This window comes from Canis lupus, chromosome 1 (assembly GCF_048164855.1).
Source record: "Canis lupus baileyi chromosome 1, mCanLup2.hap1, whole genome shotgun sequence".
NCBI lineage: Eukaryota > Metazoa > Chordata > Mammalia > Carnivora > Canidae > Canis > Canis lupus.
The window spans coordinates 315,261-338,302 of record NC_132838.1 but is presented as its reverse complement, the minus strand read 5'-3'; positions in this window follow the sequence as shown (position 1 = coordinate 338,302).

The following is a 23,042-nucleotide window of genomic DNA, read 5'->3' as shown; positions in this document are numbered from 1 at the left end:
CAGAAGTAAGATGTTTTTGGACAAGGCGTTCAACTACCTACTCACGTATGGAACTTAGTATGTAGCACCAGTCTACCCCAGGAATTACTAGGAAATCGCTTGATTGAGCTTGGAGGCACTCGTCTTGTGTGCCGGGAGATTCCAGTTACCTCTCCCAACACTTGCGTCAAGCAGCGAGCCTAGGCCTTTTGGAAGCGAAAGGTAGCGGCAGGCAGGATGTAGGGTTACAGGCCATGAGCTCAACTCTCAGAAGTGTGTATGCATGGGAGGCAGATGTCTGCTACCCACTCGGACATGGGAGTTGGAACCTAGCTACACTCCTATTGAAGAAGGATGTTGGAAATCGCTGTATTCAACTCAGATACACGGGAGTTCAGGCGTAATGCTTACACATGCTTTTCCCACAACCTATCCCAGCCACTAATATAAGGACGTTAGCAGGTACGTCTACAGTCAGGCAGGATGCGGGAGGGTTCTGCCCTGTCCTCAGCTCTCACAGGGAAGCATGTCTGGAAGCCAGCTCTCAACTAGCTGCATTCTTATGACAGTGTGAAGGTAGCAGTATTCTGAGTAAGGAGGTTCCCAGATTACCACTCTACTGCACCTGGAGATACCGTCCAGGTCTGCATTGTTAACTTGCGTCTCAGAAGCCTCTGGCAAACGTCTCTGGTGAAGACGTGCGAAACTCACTCTGCAGGCAGTGTGGCACTGTGAGGGACTGAGGGTCAGCTCAACTCTCAGAAGTAAGATGTTTTTGGACAAGGCGTTCAACTACCTACTCACGTATGGAACTTAGTATGTAGCACCAGTCTACCCCAGGAATTACTGGGAAATCGCTTGATTGAGCTTGGAGGCACTCGTCTTGTGTGCCGGGAGATTCCAGTTACCTCTCCCAACACTTGCGTCAAGCAGCGAGCCTAGGCCTTTTGGAAGCGAAAGGTAGCGGCAGGCAGGATGTAGGGTTACAGGCCATGAGCTCAACTCTCAGAAGTGTGTATGCATGGGAGGCAGATGTCTGCTACCCACTCGGACATGGGAGTTGGAACCCAGCTACACTCCTATTGAAGAAGGATGTTGGAAATCGCTGTATTCAACTCAGATACACGGGAGTTCAGCCCCAATGCTTACACATGCTTTTCCCACAACCTATCCCAGCCACTAACATAAGGACGTTAGCAGGTACGTCTACAGTCAGGCAGGATGCGGGAGGGTTCTGCCCTGTCCTCAGCTCTCACAGGGAAGCATGCCTAGAAGCCAGCTCTCAACTAGCTGCATTCTTATGGCAGGGTGAAGGTAGCAGTATTCTGAGTAAGGAGGTTCCCAGATTACCACTCTCCGGCACCTGGAGATACCGTCCAGGTCTGCATTGTTACCTTGCGTCTCAGAGGCCTCTGGCAAAAGTCTCTGGTGAAGACATGGGAAACTCACTCTGCAGGCAGTGTGGAACTGTGAGGGACTGAGGGTGAGCTCAACTCTCAGCAGTAAGATGATTTTGGACAAGGCGTTCAGCTACCTTCTCACATATGGAACTTAGTATGTAGTACCAGTCTACCCCAGGAATTACTGGGAAATCGCTGGATTGAGCTTGGAGGCACTAGTCTTGTGTGCCGGCAGATTCCAGTTACCTCTCCCAACACTTCGGGGAAGCAGCGAGCCTAGGCCTTTAGGAAGCGAAAGGTAGCGGCAGGCAGGAGGTAGGGTTACAGGCCATAAGCTCAACTCTCAGAAGTGGGTATGCATGGATGGCAGATGTCTGCTACCCACTTGGACATGCGAGTGGGAACCTAGCTACACTCTGATGAAGAAGGACTTTGGAAATCGCTGTATTCAACTCAGATACACGTGGGTTCAGGCACAACGATTCCACATGCTTTTCTCACGACCTTTCCCTGCCACTAACATGAGGACGTTAGCAGCTCCTTCTAAGGCAAGCAGGATGCGGGAGGGTTGTGCCCTGTCCTTAGCTCTCACAGGGAAGCATCTCTTGAAGCCAGCTGTCAACTAGCTGCATTCTTATGGCAGGGTGAAGGTAGCAGTATTCTGAGACAGGAGGTTCCCAGATTACCACTCTACTGCACCTGGAGATACCCTCCAGGTCTGCATTGTTAACTTGCGTCTCAGAAGCCTCTGGCAAACGTCTCTGGTGAAGACGTGCGAAACTCACTCTGCAGGCAGTGTGGAACTGTGAGGGACTGAGGGTGAGCTCAACTCTCAGAAGTAAGATGTTTTTGGACAAGGCGTTCAACTACCTACTCACGTATGGAACTTAGTATGTAGCACCAGTCTACCCCAGGAATTACTAGGAAATCGCTTGATTGAGCTTGGAGGCACTCGTCTTGTGTGCCGGGAGATTCCAGTTACCTCTTCCAACACTTGCGTCAAGCAGCGAGCCTAGGACTTTTGGAAGCGAAAGGTAGCGGCAGGCAGGATGTAGGGTTACAGGCCATGAGCTCAACTCTCAGAAGTGTGTATGCATGGGAGGCAGATGTCTGCTACCCACTCGGACATGGGAGTTGGAACCTAGCTACACTCCTATTGAAGAAGGAGGTTGGAAATCGCTGTATTCAACTCAGATACACGGGAGTTCAGGCCCAATGCTTACACATGCTTTTCCCACAAGCTATCCCAGCCACTAACATAAGGACGTTAGCAGGTACGTCTACAGTCAGGCAGGATGCGGGAGGGTTCTTCCCTGTCCTCAGCTCTCACAGGGAAGCATGCCTGGAAGTCAGCTCTCAACTAGCTGCATTCTTATGACAGTGTGAAGGTAGCAGTATTCTGAGTAAGGAGGTTCCCAGATTACCACTCTACTGCACCTGGAGATACCGTCCAGGTCTGCATTGTTAACTTGCGTCTCAGAGGCCTCTGGCAAAAGTCTCTGGTGAAGACGTGGGAAACTCACTCTGCAGGCAGTGTGGAACTGTGAGGGACTGAGGGTGAGCTCAACTCTCAGCAGTAAGATGATTTTGGACAAGGCGTTCAGCTACCTTCTCACATATGGAACTTAGTATGTAGCACCAGTCTACCCCAGGAATTACTGGGAAATCGCTGGATTGAGCTTGGAGGCACTCGTCTTGTGTGCCGGCAGATTCCAGTTACCTCTCCCAACACTTCGGTGAAGCAGCGAGCCTAGGCCTTTTGGAAGCGAAAGGTAGCTGCAGGCAGGAAGTAGGGTTACAGGCCATAAGCTCAACTCTCAGAAGTGGGTATGCATGGGAGGCAGATGTCTGCTACCCACTCGGACATGCGAGTGGGAACCTAGCTACACTCTGATGAAGAAGGACTTTGGAAATCGCTGTATTCAACTCAGATACACGTGGGTTCAGGCACAACGATTCCACATGCTTTTCTCACAACCTTTCCCTGCCACTAACATGAGGACGTTAGCAGCTCCTTCTACAGTCAAGCAGGATGCGGGAGGGTTGTGCCCTGTCCTTAGCTCTCACAGGGAAGCATGTCTTGAAGCCAGCTGTCAACTAGCTGCATTCTTATGGCAGGGTGAAGGTAGCAGTATTCTGAGACAGGAGGTTCCCAGCTTACCACTCTACTGCACCTGGAGATACCCTCCAGGTCTGCATTGTTAACTTGCGTCTCATAGCCTCTGGCAAACGTCTCTGGTGAAGACGTGCAAAACTCACTCTGCAGGCAGTGTGGAACTGTGAGGGACTGAGGGTGAGCTCAACTCTCAGAAGTAAGATGATTTTGGACAAGGCGTTCAGCTACCTTCTCACATATGGAACTTAGTATGTAGCACCAGTCTACCCCAGGAATTACTGGGAAATCGCTGGATTGAGCTTGAAGGCACTAGTCTTGTGTGCCGGCAGATTCCAGTTACCTCTCCCAACACTTGCGTCAAGCAGTGAGCCTAGGCCTTTTGGAAGCGAAAGGTAGCGGCAGGCAGGATGTAGGGTTACAGGCCATGAGCTCAACTCTCAGAAGTGTGTATGCATGGGAGGCAGATGTCTGCTACCCACTCGGACATGGGAGTTGGAACCTAGCTACACTCCTATTGAAGAAGGATGTTGGAAATCGCTGTATTCAACTCAGATACACGGGAGTTCAGGCCCAATGCTTACACATGCTTTTCCCACAACCTATCCCAGCCACTAACATAAGGACGTTAGCAGCTCCTTCTACAGTCAAGCAGGATGCGGGAGGGTTGTGCCCTCTCCTTAGCTCTCACAGGGAAGCATGCCTTGAAGCCAGCTGTCAACTAGCTGCATTCTTATGGCAGGGTGAAGGTAGCAGTATTCTGAGACAGGAGGTTCCCAGATTACCACTCTACTGCACCTGGAGATACCCTCCAGGTCTGCATTGTTAACTTGCGTCTCATAGTCTCTGGCAAACGTCTCTGGTGAAGACGTGCAAAACTCACTCTGCAGGCAGTGTGGAACTGTGAGGGACTGAGGGTGAGCTCAACTCTCAGAAGTAAGATGATTTTGGACAAGGCGTTCAGCTACCTTCTCACATATGGAACTTAGTATGTAGCACCAGTCTACCCCAGGAATTACTGGGAAATCGCTGGATTGAGCTTGAAGGCACTAGTCTTGTGTGCCGGCAGATTCCAGTTACCTCTCCCAACACTTGCGTCAAGCAGCGAGCCTAGGCCTTTTGGAAGCGAAAGTTAGCGGCAGGCAGGATGTAGGGTTACAGGCCATGAGCTCAAGTCTCAGAAGTGTGTATGCATGGGAGGCAGATGTCTGCTACCCACTCGGACATGGGAGTGGGAACCTAGCTACACTCCTATTGAAGAAGGAGGTTGGAAATCGCTGTATTCAACTCAGATACACGGGAGTTCAGGCCCAATGCTTACACATGCTTTTCCCACAACCTATCCCAGCCACTAACATAAGGACGTTAGCAGCTCCTTCTACAGTCAAGCAGGATGCGGGAGGGTTGTGCCCTCTCCTTAGCTCTCACAGGGAAGCATGCCTTGAAGCCAGCTGTCAACTAGCTGCATTCTTATGGCAGGGTGAAGGTAGCAGTATTCTGAGACAGGAGGTTCCCAGATTACCACTCTACTGCACCTGGAGATACCCTCCAGGTCTGCATTGTTAACTTGCGTCTCATAGCCTCTGGCAAACGTCTCTGGTGAAGATGTGCGAAACTCACTCTGCAGGCAGTGTGGAACTGTGAGGGACTGAGGGTGAGCTCAACTCTCAAAAGTAAGATGATTTTGTACAAGGCGTTCAGCTACCTTCTCACATATGGAACTTAGTATGTAGCACCAGTCTACCCCAGGAATTACTGGGAAATCGCTGGATTGAGCTTGGAGGCACTAGTCTTGTGTGCCGGCAGATTCCATTTACCTCTCCCAACACTTCGGGGAAGCAGCTAGCCTAGGCCTTTAGGAAACGAAAGGTAGCTGCAGGCAGGAGGTAGGGTTACAGGCCATAAGCTCAACTCTCAGAAGTGGGTATGCATGGGAGGCAGATGTCTGCTTCCCACTCGTACATGCGAGTGGGAACCTAGCTACACTCTGATGAAGAAGGACTTTGGAAATCGCTGTATTCAACTCAGATACACGTGGGTTCAGGCACAACGATTCCACATGCTTTTCTCACAACCTTTCCCTGCCACTAACATGAGGACGTTAGCAGCTCCTTCTACAGGCAAGCAGGATGCGGGAGGGTTGTGCCCTCTCCTTAGCTCTCACAGGGAAGCATGCCTTGAAGCCAGCTGTCAACTAGCTGCATTCTTATGGCAGGGTGAAGGTAGCAGTATTCTGAGACAGGAGGTTCCCAGATTACCACTCTACTGCACCTGGAGATACCCTCCAGTTCTGCATTGTTAACTTGCGTCTCAGAAGCCTCTGGCAAACGTCTCTGGTGAAGACGTGCGAAACTCACTCTGCAGGCAGTGTGGAACTGTGAGGGACTGAGGGTGAGCTCAACTCTCAGAAGTAAGATGTTTTTGGACAAGGCGTTCAACTACCTACTCACGTATGGAACTTAGTATGTAGCACCAGTCTACCCCAGGAATTACTAGGAAATCGCTTGATTGAGCTTGGAGGCACTCGTCTTGTGTGCCGGGAGATTCCAGTTACCTCTCCCAACACTTGCGTCAAGCAGCGAGCCTAGGCCTTTTGGAAGCGAAAGGTAGCGGCAGGCAGGATGTAGGGTTACAGGCCATGAGCTCAACTCTCAGAAGTGTGTATGCATGGGAGGCAGATGTCTGCTACCCACTCGGACATGGGAGTTGGAACCCAGCTACACTCCTATTGAAGAAGGATGTTGGAAATCGCTGTATTCAACTCAGATACACGGGAGTTCAGGCCCAATGCTTACACATGCTTTTCCCACAACCTATCCCAGCCACTAACATAAGGAGGTTAGCAGGTACGTCTACAGTCAGGCAGGATGCGGGAGGGTTCTGCCCTGTCCTCAGCTCTCACAGGGAAGCATGTCTGGAAGCCAGCTCTCAACTAGCTGCATTCTTATGACAGTGTGAAGGTAGCAGTATTCTGAGTAAGGAGGTTCCCAGATTACCACTCTACTGCACCTGGAGATACCGTCCAGGTCTGCATTGTTAACTTGCGTCTCAGAGGCCTCTGGCAAAAGTCTCTGGTGAAGACGTGGGAAACTCACTCTGCAGGCAGTGTGGAACTGTGAGGGACTGAGGGTGAGCTCAACTCTCAGCAGTAAGATGATTTTGGACAAGGCGTTCAGCTACCTTCTCACATATGGAACTTAGTATGTAGCACCAGTCTACCCCAGGAATTACTGGGAAATCGCTGGATTGAGCTTGGAGGCACTAGTCTTGTGTGCCGGCAGATTCCAGTTACCTCTCCCAACACTTCGGTGAAGCAGCGAGCCTAGGCCTTTTGGAAGCGAAAGGTAGCTGCAGGCAGGAGGTAGGGTTACAGGCCATAAGCTCAACTCTCAGAAGTGGGTATGCATGGGAGGCAGATGTCTGCTACCCACTCGGACATGCGAGTGGGAACCTAGCTACACTCTGATGAAGAAGGACTTTGGAAATCGCTGTATTCAACTCAGATACACGTGGGTTCAGGCACAACGATTCCACATGCTTTTCTCTCAACCTTTCCCTGCCACTAACATGAGGACGTTAGCAGCTCCTTCTAAGGCAAGCAGGATGCGGGAGGGTTGTGCCCTGTCCTTAGCTCTCACAGGGAAGCATCTCTTGAAGCAAGCTGTCAACTAGCTGCATTCTTATGGCAGGGTGAAGGTAGCAGTATTCTGAGACAGGAGGTTCCCAGATTACCACTCTACTGCACCTGGAGATACCCTCCAGGTCTACATTGTTAACTTGCGTCTCAGAAGCCTCTGGCAAACGTCTCTGGTGAAGACGTGCGAAACTCACTCTGCAGGCAGTGTGGAACTGTGAGGGACTGAGGGTGAGCTCAACTCTCAAAAGTAAGATGATTTTGGACAAGGCGTTCAGCTACCTTCTCACATATGGAACTTAGTATGTAACACCAGTCTACCCCAGGAATTACTGGGAAATCGCTGTATTGAGCTTGGAGGCACTAGTCTTGTGTGCCGGGAGATTCCAGTTACCTCTCCCAACACTTCGGTGAAGCAGCGAGCCTAGGCCTTTTGGAAGCGAAAGGTAGCTGCAGGCAGGAGGTAGGGTTACAGGCCATAAGCTCAACTCTCAGAAGTGGGTATGCATGGGAGGCAGATGTCTGCTTCTCACTCGTACATGCGAGTGGGAACCTAGCTACACTCTGATGAAGAAGGACTTTGGAAATCGCTGTATTCAACTCAGATACACGTGGGTTCAGGCACAACGATTCCACATGCTTTTCTCACAACCTTTCCCTGCCACTAACATGAGGACGTTAGCAGCTCCTTCTACAGGCAAGCAGGATGCGGGAGGGTTGTGCCCTGTCCTTAGCTCTCACAGGGAAGAATGTCTTGAAGCCAGCTGTCAACTAGCTGCATTCTTATGGCAGGGTGAAGGTAGCAGTATTCTGAGACAGGAGGTTCCCAGATTACCACTCTACTGCCCCTGGAGATACCCCCCAGGTCTGCATTGTTAACTTGCGTCTCAGAAGCCTCTGGCAAACGTCTCTGGTGAAGACGTGCGAAACTCACTCTGCAGGCAGTGTGGAACTGTGAGGGACTGAGGGTGAGCTCAACTCTCAGAAGTAAGATGTTTTTGGACAAGGCGTTCAACTACCTACTCACGTATGGAACTTAGTATGTAGCACCAATCTACCCCAGGAATTACTAGGAAATCGCTTGATTGAGCTTGGAGGCACTCGTCTTGTGTGCCGGGAGATTCCAGTTACCTCTCCCAACACTTGCGTCAAGCAGCGAGCCTAGGCCTTTTGGAAGCGAAAGGTAGCGGCAGGCAGGATGTAGGGTTACAGGCCATGAGCTCAACTCTCAGAAGTGTGTATGCATGGGAGGCAGATGTCTGCTACCCACTCGGACATGGGAGTTGGAACCTAGCTACACTCCTATTGAAGAAGGATGTTGGAAATCGCTGTATTCAACTCAGATACACGGGAGTTCAGGCGTAATGCTTACACATGCTTTTCCCACAACCTATCCCAGCCACTAATATAAGGACGTTAGCAGGTACGTCTACAGTCAGGCAGGATGCGGGAGGGTTCTGCCCTGTCCTCAGCTCTCACAGGGAAGCATGTCTGGAAGCCAGCTCTCAACTAGCTGCATTCTTATGACAGTGTGAAGGTAGCAGTATTCTGAGTAAGGAGGTTCCCAGATTACCACTCTACTGCACCTGGAGATACCGTCCAGGTCTGCATTGTTAACTTGCGTCTCAGAAGCCTCTGGCAAACGTCTCTGGTGAAGACGTGCGAAACTCACTCTGCAGGCAGTGTGGCACTGTGAGGGACTGAGGGTCAGCTCAACTCTCAGAAGTAAGATGTTTTTGGACAAGGCGTTCAACTACCTACTCACGTATGGAACTTAGTATGTAGCACCAGTCTACCCCAGGAATTACTGGGAAATCGCTTGATTGAGCTTGGAGGCACTCGTCTTGTGTGCCGGGAGATTCCAGTTACCTCTCCCAACACTTGCGTCAAGCAGCGAGCCTAGGCCTTTTGGAAGCGAAAGGTAGCGGCAGGCAGGATGTAGGGTTACAGGCCATGAGCTCAACTCTCAGAAGTGTGTATGCATGGGAGGCAGATGTCTGCTACCCACTCGGACATGGGAGTTGGAACCCAGCTACACTCCTATTGAAGAAGGATGTTGGAAATCGCTGTATTCAACTCAGATACACGGGAGTTCAGGCCCAATGCTTACACATGCTTTTCCCACAACCTATCCCAGCCACTAACATAAGGACGTTAGCAGGTACGTCTACAGTCAGGCAGGATGCGGGAGGGTTCTGCCCTGTCCTCAGCTCTCACAGGGAAGCATGCCTAGAAGCCAGCTCTCAACTAGCTGCATTCTTATGGCAGGGTGAAGGTAGCAGTATTCTGAGTAAGGAGGTTCCCAGATTACCACTCTCCGGCACCTGGAGATACCGTCCAGGTCTGCATTGTTACCTTGCGTCTCAGAGGCCTCTGGCAAAAGTCTCTGGTGAAGACATGGGAAACTCACTCTGCAGGCAGTGTGGAACTGTGAGGGACTGAGGGTGAGCTCAACTCTCAGCAGTAAGATGATTTTGGACAAGGCGTTCAGCTACCTTCTCACATATGGAACTTAGTATGTAGTACCAGTCTACCCCAGGAATTACTGGGAAATCGCTGGATTGAGCTTGGAGGCACTAGTCTTGTGTGCCGGCAGATTCCAGTTACCTCTCCCAACACTTCGGGGAAGCAGCGAGCCTAGGCCTTTAGGAAGCGAAAGGTAGCGGCAGGCAGGAGGTAGGGTTACAGGCCATAAGCTCAACTCTCAGAAGTGGGTATGCATGGATGGCAGATGTCTGCTTCCCACTCGTACATGCGAGTGGGAACCTAGCTACACTCTGATGAAGAAGGACTTTGGAAATCGCTGTATTCAACTCAGATACACGTGGGTTCAGGCACAACGATTCCACATGCTTTTCTCACGACCTTTCCCTGCCACTAACATGAGGACGTTAGCAGCTCCTTCTAAGGCAAGCAGGATGCGGGAGGGTTGTGCCCTGTCCTTAGCTCTCACAGGGAAGCATCTCTTGAAGCCAGCTGTCAACTAGCTGCATTCTTATGGCAGGGTGAAGGTAGCAGTATTCTGAGACAGGAGGTTCCCAGATTACCACTCTACTGCACCTGGAGATACCCTCCAGGTCTGCATTGTTAACTTGCGTCTCAGAAGCCTCTGGCAAACGTCTCTGGTGAAGACGTGCGAAACTCACTCTGCAGGCAGTGTGGAACTGTGAGGGACTGAGGGTGAGCTCAACTCTCAGAAGTAAGATGTTTTTGGACAAGGCGTTCAACTACCTACTCACGTATGGAACTTAGTATGTAGCACCAGTCTACCCCAGGAATTACTAGGAAATCGCTTGATTGAGCTTGGAGGCACTCGTCTTGTGTGCCGGGAGATTCCAGTTACCTCTTCCAACACTTGCGTCAAGCAGCGAGCCTAGGACTTTTGGAAGCGAAAGGTAGCGGCAGGCAGGATGTAGGGTTACAGGCCATGAGCTCAACTCTCAGAAGTGTGTATGCATGGGAGGCAGATGTCTGCTACCCACTCGGACATGGGAGTTGGAACCTAGCTACACTCCTATTGAAGAAGGAGGTTGGAAATCGCTGTATTCAACTCAGATACACGGGAGTTCAGGCCCAATGCTTACACATGCTTTTCCCACAAGCTATCCCAGCCACTAACATAAGGACGTTAGCAGGTACGTCTACAGTCAGGCAGGATGCGGGAGGGTTCTTCCCTGTCCTCAGCTCTCACAGGGAAGCATGCCTGGAAGTCAGCTCTCAACTAGCTGCATTCTTATGACAGTGTGAAGGTAGCAGTATTCTGAGTAAGGAGGTTCCCAGATTACCACTCTACTGCACCTGGAGATACCGTCCAGGTCTGCATTGTTAACTTGCGTCTCAGAGGCCTCTGGCAAAAGTCTCTGGTGAAGACGTGGGAAACTCACTCTGCAGGCAGTGTGGAACTGTGAGGGACTGAGGGTGAGCTCAACTCTCAGCAGTAAGATGATTTTGGACAAGGCGTTCAGCTACCTTCTCACATATGGAACTTAGTATGTAGCACCAGTCTACCCCAGGAATTACTGGGAAATCGCTGGATTGAGCTTGGAGGCACTCGTCTTGTGTGCCGGCAGATTCCAGTTACCTCTCCCAACACTTCGGTGAAGCAGCGAGCCTAGGCCTTTTGGAAGCGAAAGGTAGCTGCAGGCAGGAAGTAGGGTTACAGGCCATAAGCTCAACTCTCAGAAGTGGGTATGCATGGGAGGCAGATGTCTGCTACCCACTCGGACATGCGAGTGGGAACCTAGCTACACTCTGATGAAGAAGGACTTTGGAAATCGCTGTATTCAACTCAGATACACGTGGGTTCAGGCACAACGATTCCACATGCTTTTCTCACAACCTTTCCCTGCCACTAACATGAGGACGTTAGCAGCTCCTTCTACAGTCAAGCAGGATGCGGGAGGGTTGTGCCCTGTCCTTAGCTCTCACAGGGAAGCATGTCTTGAAGCCAGCTGTCAACTAGCTGCATTCTTATGGCAGGGTGAAGGTAGCAGTATTCTGAGACAGGAGGTTCCCAGCTTACCACTCTACTGCACCTGGAGATACCCTCCAGGTCTGCATTGTTAACTTGCGTCTCATAGCCTCTGGCAAACGTCTCTGGTGAAGACGTGCAAAACTCACTCTGCAGGCAGTGTGGAACTGTGAGGGACTGAGGGTGAGCTCAACTCTCAGAAGTAAGATGATTTTGGACAAGGCGTTCAGCTACCTTCTCACATATGGAACTTAGTATGTAGCACCAGTCTACCCCAGGAATTACTGGGAAATCGCTGGATTGAGCTTGAAGGCACTAGTCTTGTGTGCCGGCAGATTCCAGTTACCTCTCCCAACACTTGCGTCAAGCAGTGAGCCTAGGCCTTTTGGAAGCGAAAGGTAGCGGCAGGCAGGATGTAGGGTTACAGGCCATGAGCTCAACTCTCAGAAGTGTGTATGCATGGGAGGCAGATGTCTGCTACCCACTCGGACATGGGAGTTGGAACCTAGCTACACTCCTATTGAAGAAGGATGTTGGAAATCGCTGTATTCAACTCAGATACACGGGAGTTCAGGCCCAATGCTTACACATGCTTTTCCCACAACCTATCCCAGCCACTAACATAAGGACGTTAGCAGCTCCTTCTACAGTCAAGCAGGATGCGGGAGGGTTGTGCCCTCTCCTTAGCTCTCACAGGGAAGCATGCCTTGAAGCCAGCTGTCAACTAGCTGCATTCTTATGGCAGGGTGAAGGTAGCAGTATTCTGAGACAGGAGGTTCCCAGATTACCACTCTACTGCACCTGGAGATACCCTCCAGGTCTGCATTGTTAACTTGCGTCTCATAGCCTCTGGCAAACGTCTCTGGTGAAGATGTGCGAAACTCAATCTGCAGGCAGTGTGGAACTGTGAGGGACTGAGGGTGAGCTCAACTCTCAAAAGTAAGATGATTTTGGACAAGGCGTTCAGCTACCTTCTCACATATGGAACTTAGTATGTAGCACCAGTCTACCCCAGGAATTACTGGGAAATCGCTGGATTGAGCTTGAAGGCAGTAGTCTTGTGTGCCGGCAGATTCCAGTTACCTCTCCCAACACTTCGGGGAAGCAGCGAGCCTAGGCCTTTTGGAAGCGAAAGGTAGCTGCAGGCAGGAGGTAGGGTTACAGGCCATAAGCTCAACTCTCAGAAGTGGGTATGCATGGGAGGCAGAGGTCTGCTTCCCACTCGTACATGCGAGTGGGAACCTAGCTACACTCTGATGAAGAAGGACTTTGGAAATCGCTGTATTCAACTCAGATACACGTGGGTTCAGGCACAACGATTCCACATGCTTTTCTCACAACCTTTCCCTGCCACTAACATGAGGACGTTAGCAGCTCCTTCTACAGTCAAGCAGGATGCGGGAGGGTTGTGCCCTGTCCTTACCTCTCACAGGGAAACATGCCTTGAAGCAAGCTGTCAACTAGCTGCATTCTTATGGCAGGGTGAAGGTAGCAGTATTGTGAGACAGGAGGTTCCCAGATTACCACTCTACTGCACCTGGAGATACCCTCCAGGTCTGCATTGTTAACTTGCGTCTCATAGCCTCTGGCAAACGTCTCTGGTGAAGATGTGCGAAACTCACTCTGCAGGCAGTGTGGAACTGTGAGGGACTGATGGTGAGCTCAACTCTCAAAAGTAAGATGATTTTGGACAAGGCGTCAGCTACATTCTCACATATGGAACTTAGTATGTAACACCAGTCTACCCCAGGAATTACTGGGAAATCGCTGTATTGAGCTTGGAGGCACTAGTCTTGTGTGCCGGGAGATTCCAGTTACCTCTCCCAACACTTCGGTGAAGCAGCGAGCCTAGGCCTTTTGGAAGCGAAAGGTAGCTGCAGGCAGGAGGTAGGGTTACAGGCCATAAGCTCAACTCTCAGAAGTGGGTATGCAAGGGAGGCAGATGTCTGCTTCCCACTCGTACATGCGAGTGGGAACCTAGCTACACTCTGATGAAGAAGGACTTTGGAAATCGCTGTATTCAACTCAGATACACGTGGGTTCAGGCACAACGATTCCACATGCTTTTCTCACAACCTTTCCCTGCCACTAACATGAGGACGTTAGCAGCTCCTTCTAAGGCAAGCAGGATGCGGGAGGGTTGTGCCCAGTCCTTAGCTCTCACAGGGAAGCATCTCTTGAAGCCAGCTGTCAACTAGCTGCATTCTTATGGCAGGGTGAAGGTAGCAGTATTCTGAGACAGGAGGTTCCCAGATTACCACTCTACTGCACCTGGAGATACCCTCCAGGTCTGCATTGTTAACTTGCGTCTCAGAAGCCTCTGGCAAACGTCTCTGGTGAAGACGTGCGAAACTCACTCTGCAGGCAGTGTGGAACTGTGAGGGACTGAGGGTGAGCTCAACTCTCAGAAGTAAGATGTTTTTGGACAAGGCGTTCAACTACCTACTCACGTATGGAACTTAGTATGTAGCACCAGTCTACCCCAGGAATTACTAGGAAATCGCTTGATTGAGCTTGGAGGCACTCGTCTTGTGTGCCGGGAGATTCCAGTTACCTCTCCCAACACTTGCGTCAAGCAGCGAGCCTAGGCCTTTTGGAAGCGAAAGGTAGCGGCAGGCAGGATGTAGGGTTACAGGCCATGAGCTCAACTCTCAGAAGTGTGTATGCATGGGAGGCAGATGTCTGCTACCCACTCGGACATGGGAGTTGGAACCTAGCTACACTCCTATTGAAGAAGGATGTTGGAAATCGCTGTATTCAACTCAGATACACGGGAGTTCAGGCCCAATGCTTACACATGCTTTTCCCACAACCTATCCCAGCCACTAACATAAGGAGGTTAGCAGGTACGTCTACAGTCAGGCAGGATGCGGGAGGGTTCTGCCCTGTCCTCAGCTCTCACAGGGAAGCATGCCTGGAAGCCACCTCTCAACTAGCTGTATTCTTATGACAGTGTGAAGGTAGCAGTATTCTGAGTAAGGAGGTTCCCAGATTACCACTCTACTGCACCTGGAGATACCGTCCAGGTCTGCATTGTTAACTTGCGTCTCAGAGGCCTCTGGCAAAAGTCTCTGGTGAAGACGTGGGAAACTCACTCTGCAGGCAGTGTGGAACTGTGAGGGACTGAGGGTGAGCTCAACTCTCAGCAGTAAGATGATTTTGGACAAGGCGTTCAGCTACCTTCTCACATATGGAACTTAGTATGTAGCACCAGTCTACCCCAGGAATTACTGGGAAATCGCTGGATTGAGCTTGGAGGCACTAGTCTTGTGTGCCGGCAGATTCCAGTTACCTCTCCCAACACTTCGGTGAAGCAGCGAGCCTAGGCCTTTTGGAAGCGAAAGGTAGCTGCAGGCAGGAGGTAGGGTTACAGGCCATAAGCTCAACTCTCTGAAGTGGGTATGCATGGGAGGCAGATGTCTGCTACCCACTCGGACATGCGAGTGGGAACCTAGCTACACTCTGATGAAGAAGGACTTTGGAAATCGCTGTATTCAACTCAGATACACGTGGGTTCAGGCACAACGATTCCACATGCTTTTCTCACAACCTTTCCCTGCCACTAACATGAGGACGTTAGCAGCTCCTTCTACAGTCAAGCAGGATGCGGGAGGGTTGTGCCCTGTCCTTAGCTCTCACAGGGAAGCATGTCTTGAAGCCAGCTGTCAACTAGCTGCATTCTTATGGCAGGGTGAAGGTAGCAGTATTCTGAGACAGGAGGTTCCCAGCTTACCACTCTACTGCACCTGGAGATACCCTCCAGGTCTGCATTGTTAACTTGCGTCTCATAGCCTCTGGCAAACGTCTCTGGTGAAGACGTGCAAAACTCACTCTGCAGGCAGTGTGGAACTGTGAGGGACTGAGGGTGAGCTCAACTCTCAGAAGTAAGATGATTTTGGACAAGGCGTTCAGCTACCTTCTCACATATGGAACTTAGTATGTAGCACCAGTCTACCCCAGGAATTACTGGGAAATCGCTGGATTGAGCTTGAAGGCACTAGTCTTGTGTGCCGGCAGATTCCAGTTACCTCTCCCAACACTTGCGTCAAGCAGCGAGCCTAGGCCTTTTGGAAGCGAAAGTTAGCGGCAGGCAGGATGTAGGGTTACAGGCCATGAGCTCAAGTCTCAGAAGTGTGTATGCATGGGAGGCAGATGTCTGCTACCCACTCGGACATGGGAGTGGGAACCTAGCTACACTCCTATTGAAGAAGGATGTTGGAAATCGCTGTATTCAACTCAGATACACGGGAGTTCAGGCCCAATGCTTACACATGCTTTTCCCACAACCTATCCCAGCCACTAACATAAGGACGTTAGCAGCTCCTTCTACAGTCAAGCAGGATGCGGGAGGGTTGTGCCCTCTCCTTAGCTCTCACAGGGAAGCATGCCTTGAAGCCAGCTGTCAACTAGCTGCATTCTTATGGCAGGGTGAAGGTAGCAGTATTCTGAGACAGGAGGTTCCCAGATTACCACTCTACTGCACCTGGAGATACCCTCCAGGTCTGCATTGTTAACTTGCGTCTCATAGCCTCTGGCAAACGTCTCTGGTGAAGATGTGCGAAACTCACTCTGCAGGCAGTGTGGAACTGTGAGGGACTGAGGGTGAGCTCAACTCTCAAAAGTAAGATGATTTTGTACAAGGCGTTCAGCTACCTTCTCACATATGGAACTTAGTATGTAGCACCAGTCTACCCCAGGAATTACTGGGAAATCGCTGGATTGAGCTTGGAGGCACTAGTCTTGTGTGCCGGCAGATTCCATTTACCTCTCCCAACACTTCGGGGAAGCAGCTAGCCTAGGCCTTTAGGAAGCGAAAGGTAGCTGCAGGCAGGAGGTAGGGTTACAGGCCATAAGCTCAACTCTCAGAAGTGGGTATGCATGGGAGGCAGATGTCTGCTTCCCACTCGTACATGCGAGTGGGAACCTAGCTACACTCTGATGAAGAAGGACTTTGGAAATCGCTGTATTCAACTCAGATACACGTGGGTTCAGGCACAACGATTCCACATGCTTTTCTCACAACCTTTCCCTGCCACTAACATGAGGACGTTAGCAGCTCCTTCTACAGGCAAGCAGGATGCGGGAGGGTTGTGCCCTCTCCTTAGCTCTCACAGGGAAGCATGCCTTGAAGCCAGCTGTCAACTAGCTGCATTCTTATGGCAGGGTGAAGGTAGCAGTATTCTGAGACAGGAGGTTCCCAGATTACCACTCTACTGCACCTGGAGATACCCTCCAGGTCTGCATTGTTAACTTGCGTCTCAGAAGCCTCTGGCAAACGTCTCTGGTGAAGACGTGCGAAACTCACTCTGCAGGCAGTGTGGAACTGTGAGGGACTGAGGGTGAGCTCAACTCTCAGAAGTAAGATGTTTTTGGACAAGGCGTTCAACTACCTACTCACGTATGGAACTTAGTATGTAGCACCAGTCTACCCCAGGAATTACTAGGAAATCGCTTGATTGAGCTTGGAGGCACTCGTCTTGTGTGCCGGGAGATTCCAGTTACCTCTCCCAACACTTGCGTCAAGCAGCGAGCCTAGGCCTTTTGGAAGCGAAAGGTAGCGGCAGGCAGGATGTAGGGTTACAGGCCATGAGCTCAACTCTCAGAAGTGTGTATGCATGGGAGGCAGATGTCTGCTACCCACTCGGACATGGGAGTTGGAACCCAGCTACACTCCTATTGAAGAAGGATGTTGGAAATCGCTGTATTCAACTCAGATACACGGGAGTTCAGGCCCAATGCTTACACATGCTTTTCCCACAACCTATCCCAGCCACTAACATAAGGAGGTTAGCAGGTACGTCTACAGTCAGGCAGGATGCGGGAGGGTTCTGCCCTGTCCTCAGCTCTCACAGGGAAGCATGCCTGGAAGCCAGCTCTCAACTAGCTGCATTCTTATGACAGTGTGAAGGTAGCAGTATTCTGAGTAAGGAGGTTCCCAGATTACCACTCTACTGCACCTGGAGATACCGTCCAGGTCTGCATTGTTAACTTGCGTCTCAGAGGCCTCTGGCAAAAGTCTCTGGTGAAGACGTGGGAAACTCACTCTGCAGGCAGTGTGGAACTGTGAGGGACTGAGGGTGAGCTCAACTCTCAGCAGTAAGATGATTTTGGACAAGGCGTTCAGCTACCTTCTCACATATGGAACTTAGTATGTAGCACCAGTCTACCCCAGGAATTACTGGGAAATCGCTGGATTGAGCTTGGAGGCACTAGTCTTGTGTGCCGGCAGATTCCAGTTACCTCTCCCAACACTTCGGTGATGCAGCGAGCCTAGGCCTTTTGGAAGCGAAAGGTAGCTGCAGGCAGGAGGTAGGGTTACAGGCCATAAGCTCAACTCTCAGAAGTGGGTATGCATGGGAGGCAGATGTCTGCTACCCACTCGGACATGCGAGTGGGAACCTAGCTACACTCTGATGAAGAAGGACTTTGGAAATCGCTGTATTCAACTCAGATACACGTGGGTTCAGGCACAACGATTCCACATGCTTTTCTCACAAACTTTCCCTGCCACTAACATGAGGACGTTAGCAGCTCCTTCTAAGGCAAGCAGGATGCGGGAGGGTTGTGCCCTGTCCTTAGCTCTCACAGGGAAGCATCTCTTGAAGCCAGCTGTCAACTAGCTGCATTCTTATGGCAGGGTGAAGGTAGCAGTATTCTGAGACAGGAGGTTCCCAGATTACCACTCTACTGCACCTGGAGATACCCTCCAGGTCTGCATTGTTAACTTGCGTCTCAGAAGCCTCTGGCAAACGTCTCTGGTGAAGACGTGCGAAACTCACTCTGCAGGCAGTGTGGAACTGTGAGGGACTGAGGGTGAGCTCAACTCTCAAAAGTAAGATGATTTTGGACAAGGCGTTCAGCTACCTTCTCACATATGGAACTTAGTATGTAACACCAGTCTACCCCAGGAATTACTGGGAAATCGCTGTATTGAGCTTGGAGGCACTAGTCTTGTGTGCCGGGAGATTCCAGTTACCTCTCCCAACACTTCGGTGAAGCAGCGAGCCTAGGCCTTTTGGAAGCGAAAGGTAGCTGCAGGCAGGAGGTAGGGTTACAGGCCATAAGCTCAACTCTCAGAAGTGGGTATGCATGGGAGGCAGATGTCTGCTTCTCACACGTACATGCGAGTGGGAACCTAGCTACACTCTGATGAAGAAGGACTTTGGAAATCGCTGTATTCAACTCAGATACACGTGGGTTCAGGCACAACGATTCCACATGCTTTTCTCACAACCTTTCCCTGCCACTAACATGAGGACGTTAGCAGCTCCTTCTACAGGCAAGCAGGATGCGGGAGGGTTGTGCCCTGTCCTTAGCTCTCACAGGGAAGAATGTCTTGAAGCCAGCTGTCAACTAGCTGCATTCTTATGGCAGGGTGAAGGTAGCAGTATTCTGAGACAGGAGGTTCCCAGATTACCACTCTACTGCCCCTGGAGATACCCCCCAGGTCTGCATTGTTAACTTGCGTCTCAGAAGCCTCTGGCAAACGTCTCTGGTGAAGACGTGCGAAACTCACTCTGCAGGCAGTGTGGAACTGTGAGGGACTGAGGGTGAGCTCAACTCTCAGAAGTAAGATGTTTTTGGACAAGGCGTTCAACTACCTACTCACGTATGGAACTTAGTATGTAGCACCAGTCTACCCCAGGAATTACTAGGAAATCGCTTGATTGAGCTTGGAGGCACTCGTCTTGTGTGCCGGGAGATTCCAGTTACCTCTCCCAACACTTGCGTCAAGCAGCGAGCCTAGGCCTTTTGGAAGCGAAAGGTAGCGGCAGGCAGGATGTAGGGTTACAGGCCATGAGCTCAACTCTCAGAAGTGTGTATGCATGGGAGGCAGATGTCTGCTACCCACTCGGACATGGGAGTTGGAACCTAGCTACACTCCTATTGAAGAAGGATGTTGGAAATCGCTGTATTCAACTCAGATACACGGGAGTTCAGGCCTAATGCTTACACATGCTTTTCCCACAACCTATCCCAGCCACTAATATAAGGACGTTAGCAGGTACGTCTACAGTCAGGCAGGATGCGGGAGGGTTCTGCCCTGTCCTCAGCTCTCACAGGGAAGCATGTCTGGAAGCCAGCTCTCAACTAGCTGCATTCTTATGACAGTGTGAAGGTAGCAGTATTCTGAGTAAGGAGGTTCCCAGATTACCACTCTACTGCACCTGGAGATACCGTCCAGGTCTGCATTGTTAACTTGCGTCTCAGAAGCCTCTGGCAAACGTCTCTGGTGAAGACGTGCGAAACTCACTCTGCAGGCAGTGTGGCACTGTGAGGGACTGAGGGTCAGCTCAACTCTCAGAAGTAAGATGTTTTTGGACAAGGCGTTCAACTACCTACTCACGTATGGAACTTAGTATGTAGCACCAGTCTACCCCAGGAATTACTGGGAAATCGCTTGATTGAGCTTGGAGGCACTCGTCTTGTGTGCCGGGAGATTCCAGTTACCTCTCCCAACACTTGCGTCAAGCAGCGAGCCTAGGCCTTTTGGAAGCGAAAGGTAGCGGCAGGCAGGATGTAGGGTTACAGGCCATGAGCTCAACTCTCAGAAGTGTGTATGCATGGGAGGCAGATGTCTGCTACCCACTCGGACATGGGAGTTGGAACCCAGCTACACTCCTATTGAAGAAGGATGTTGGAAATCGCTGTATTCAACTCAGATACACGGGAGTTCAGGCCCAATGCTTACACATGCTTTTCCCACAACCTATCCCAGCCACTAACATAAGGACGTTAGCAGGTACGTCTACAGTCAGGCAGGATGCGGGAGGGTTCTGCCCTGTCCTCAGCTCTCACAGGGAAGCATGCCTAGAAGCCAGCTCTCAACTAGCTGCATTCTTATGGCAGGGTGAAGGTAGCAGTATTCTGAGTAAGGAGGTTCCCAGATTACCACTCTCCGGCACCTGGAGATACCGTCCAGGTCTGCATTGTTACCTTGCGTCTCAGAGGCCTCTGGCAAAAGTCTCTGGTGAAGACATGGGAAACTCACTCTGCAGGCAGTGTGGAACTGTGAGGGACTGAGGGTGAGCTCAACTCTCAGCAGTAAGATGATTTTGGACAAGGCGTTCAGCTACCTTCTCACATATGGAACTTAGTATGTAGCACCAGTCTACCCCAGGAATTACTGGGAAATCGCTGGATTGAGCTTGGAGGCACTCGTCTTGTGTGCCGGCAGATTCCAGTTACCTCTCCCAACACTTGCGTCAAGCAGCGAGCCTAGGCCTTTTGGAAGCGAAAGGTAGCGGCAGGCAGGATGTAGGGTTACATGCCATGAGCTCAACTCTCAGAAGTGTGTATGCATGGGAGGCAGATGTCTGCTACCCACTCGGACATGGGAGTGGGAACCTAGCTACACTCCTATTGAAGAAGGATGTTGGAAATCGCTGTATTCAACTCAGATACACGGGAGTTCAGGCCCAATGCTTACACATGCTTTTCCCACAACCTATCCCAGCCACTAATATAAGGACGTTAGCAGGTACGTCTACAGTCAGGCAGGATGCGGGAGGGTTCTGCCCTGTCCTCAGCTCTCACAGGGAAGCATGTCTGGAAGCCAGCTCTCAACTAGCTGCATTCTTATGACAGTGTGAAGGTAGCAGTATTCTGAGTAAGGAGGTTCCCAGATTACCACTCTACTGCACCTGGAGATACCCTCCAGGTCTGCATTGTTAACTTGCGTCTCAGAAGCCTCTGGCAAACGTCTCTGGTGAAGACGTGCGAAACTCACTCTGCAGGCAGTGTGGCACTGTGAGGGACTGAGGGTGAGCTCAACTCTCAGAAGTAAGATGTTTTTGGACAAGGCGTTCAACTACCTACTCACGTATGGAACTTAGTATGTAGCACCAGTCTACCCCAGGAATTACTGGGAAATCGCTTGATTGAGCTTGGAGGCACTCGTCTTGTGTGCCGGGAGATTCCAGTTACCTCTCCCAACACTTGCGTCAAGCAGCGAGCCTAGGCCTTTTGGAAGCGAAAGGTAGCGGCAGGCAGGATGTAGGGTTACAGGCCATGAGCTCAACTCTCAGAAGTGTGTATGCATGGGAGGCAGATGTCTGCTACCCACTCGGACATGGGAGTTGGAACCCAGCTACACTCCTATTGAAGAAGGATGTTGGAAATCGCTGTATTCAACTCAGATACACGGGAGTTCAGGCCCAATGCTTACACATGCTTTTCCCACAACCTATCCCAGCCACTAACATAAGGACGTTAGCAGGTACGTCTACAGTCAGGCAGGATGCGGGAGGGTTCTGCCCTGTCCTCAGCTCTCACAGGGAAGCATGCCTAGAAGCCAGCTCTCAACTAGCTGCATTCTTATGACAGTGTGAAGGTAGCAGTATTCTGAGTAAGGAGGTTCCCAGATTACCACTCTCCGGCACCTGGAGATACCGTCCAGGTCTGCATTGTTACCTTGCGTCTCAGAGGCCTCTGGCAAAAGTCTCTGGTGAAGACATGGGAAACTCACTCTGCAGGCAGTGTGGAACTGTGAGGGACTGAGGGTGAGCTCAACTCTCAGCAGTAAGATGATTTTGGACAAGGCGTTCAGCTACCTTCTCACATATGGAACTTAGTATGTAGTACCAGTCTACCCCAGGAATTACTGGGAAATCGCTGGATTGAGCTTGGAGGCACTAGTCTTGTGTGCCGGCAGATTCCAGTTACCTCTCCCAACACTTCGGGGAAGCAGCGAGCCTAGGCCTTTAGGAAGCGAAAGGTAGCGGCAGGCAGGAGGTAGGGTTACAGGCCATAAGCTCAACTCTCAGAAGTGGGTATGCATGGATGGCAGATGTCTGCTACCCACTCGGACATGCGAGTGGGAACCTAGCTACACTCTGATGAAGAAGGACTTTGGAAATCGCTGTATTCAACTCAGATACACGTGGGTTCAGGCACAACGATTCCACATGCTTTTCTCACAACCTTTCCCTGCCACTAACATGAGGACGTTAGCAGCTCCTTCTACAGGCAAGCAGGATGCGGGAGGGTTGTGCCCTCTCCTTAGCACTAACAGGGAAGCATGCCTTGAAGCCAGCTGTCAACTAGCTGCATTCTTATGGCAGGGTGAAGGTAGCAGTATTCTGAGACAGGAGGTTCCCAGATTACCACTCTACTGCACCTGGAGATACCGTCCAGGTCTGCATTGTTAACTTGCGTCTCATAGCCTCTGGCAAACGTCTCTGGTGAAGATGTGCGAAACTCACTCTGCAGGCAGTGTGGAACTGTGAGGGACTGATGGTGAGCTCAACTCTCAAAAGTAAGATGATTTTGTACAAGGCGTTCAGCTACCTTCTCACATATGGAACTTAGTATGTAGCACCAGTCTACCCCAGGAATTACTGGGAAATCGCTGGATTGAGCTTGGAATCACTAGTCTTGTGTGCCGGGAGATTCCAGTTACTTCTCCCAACACTTGCGTCAAGCAGCGAGCCTAGGCCTTTTGGA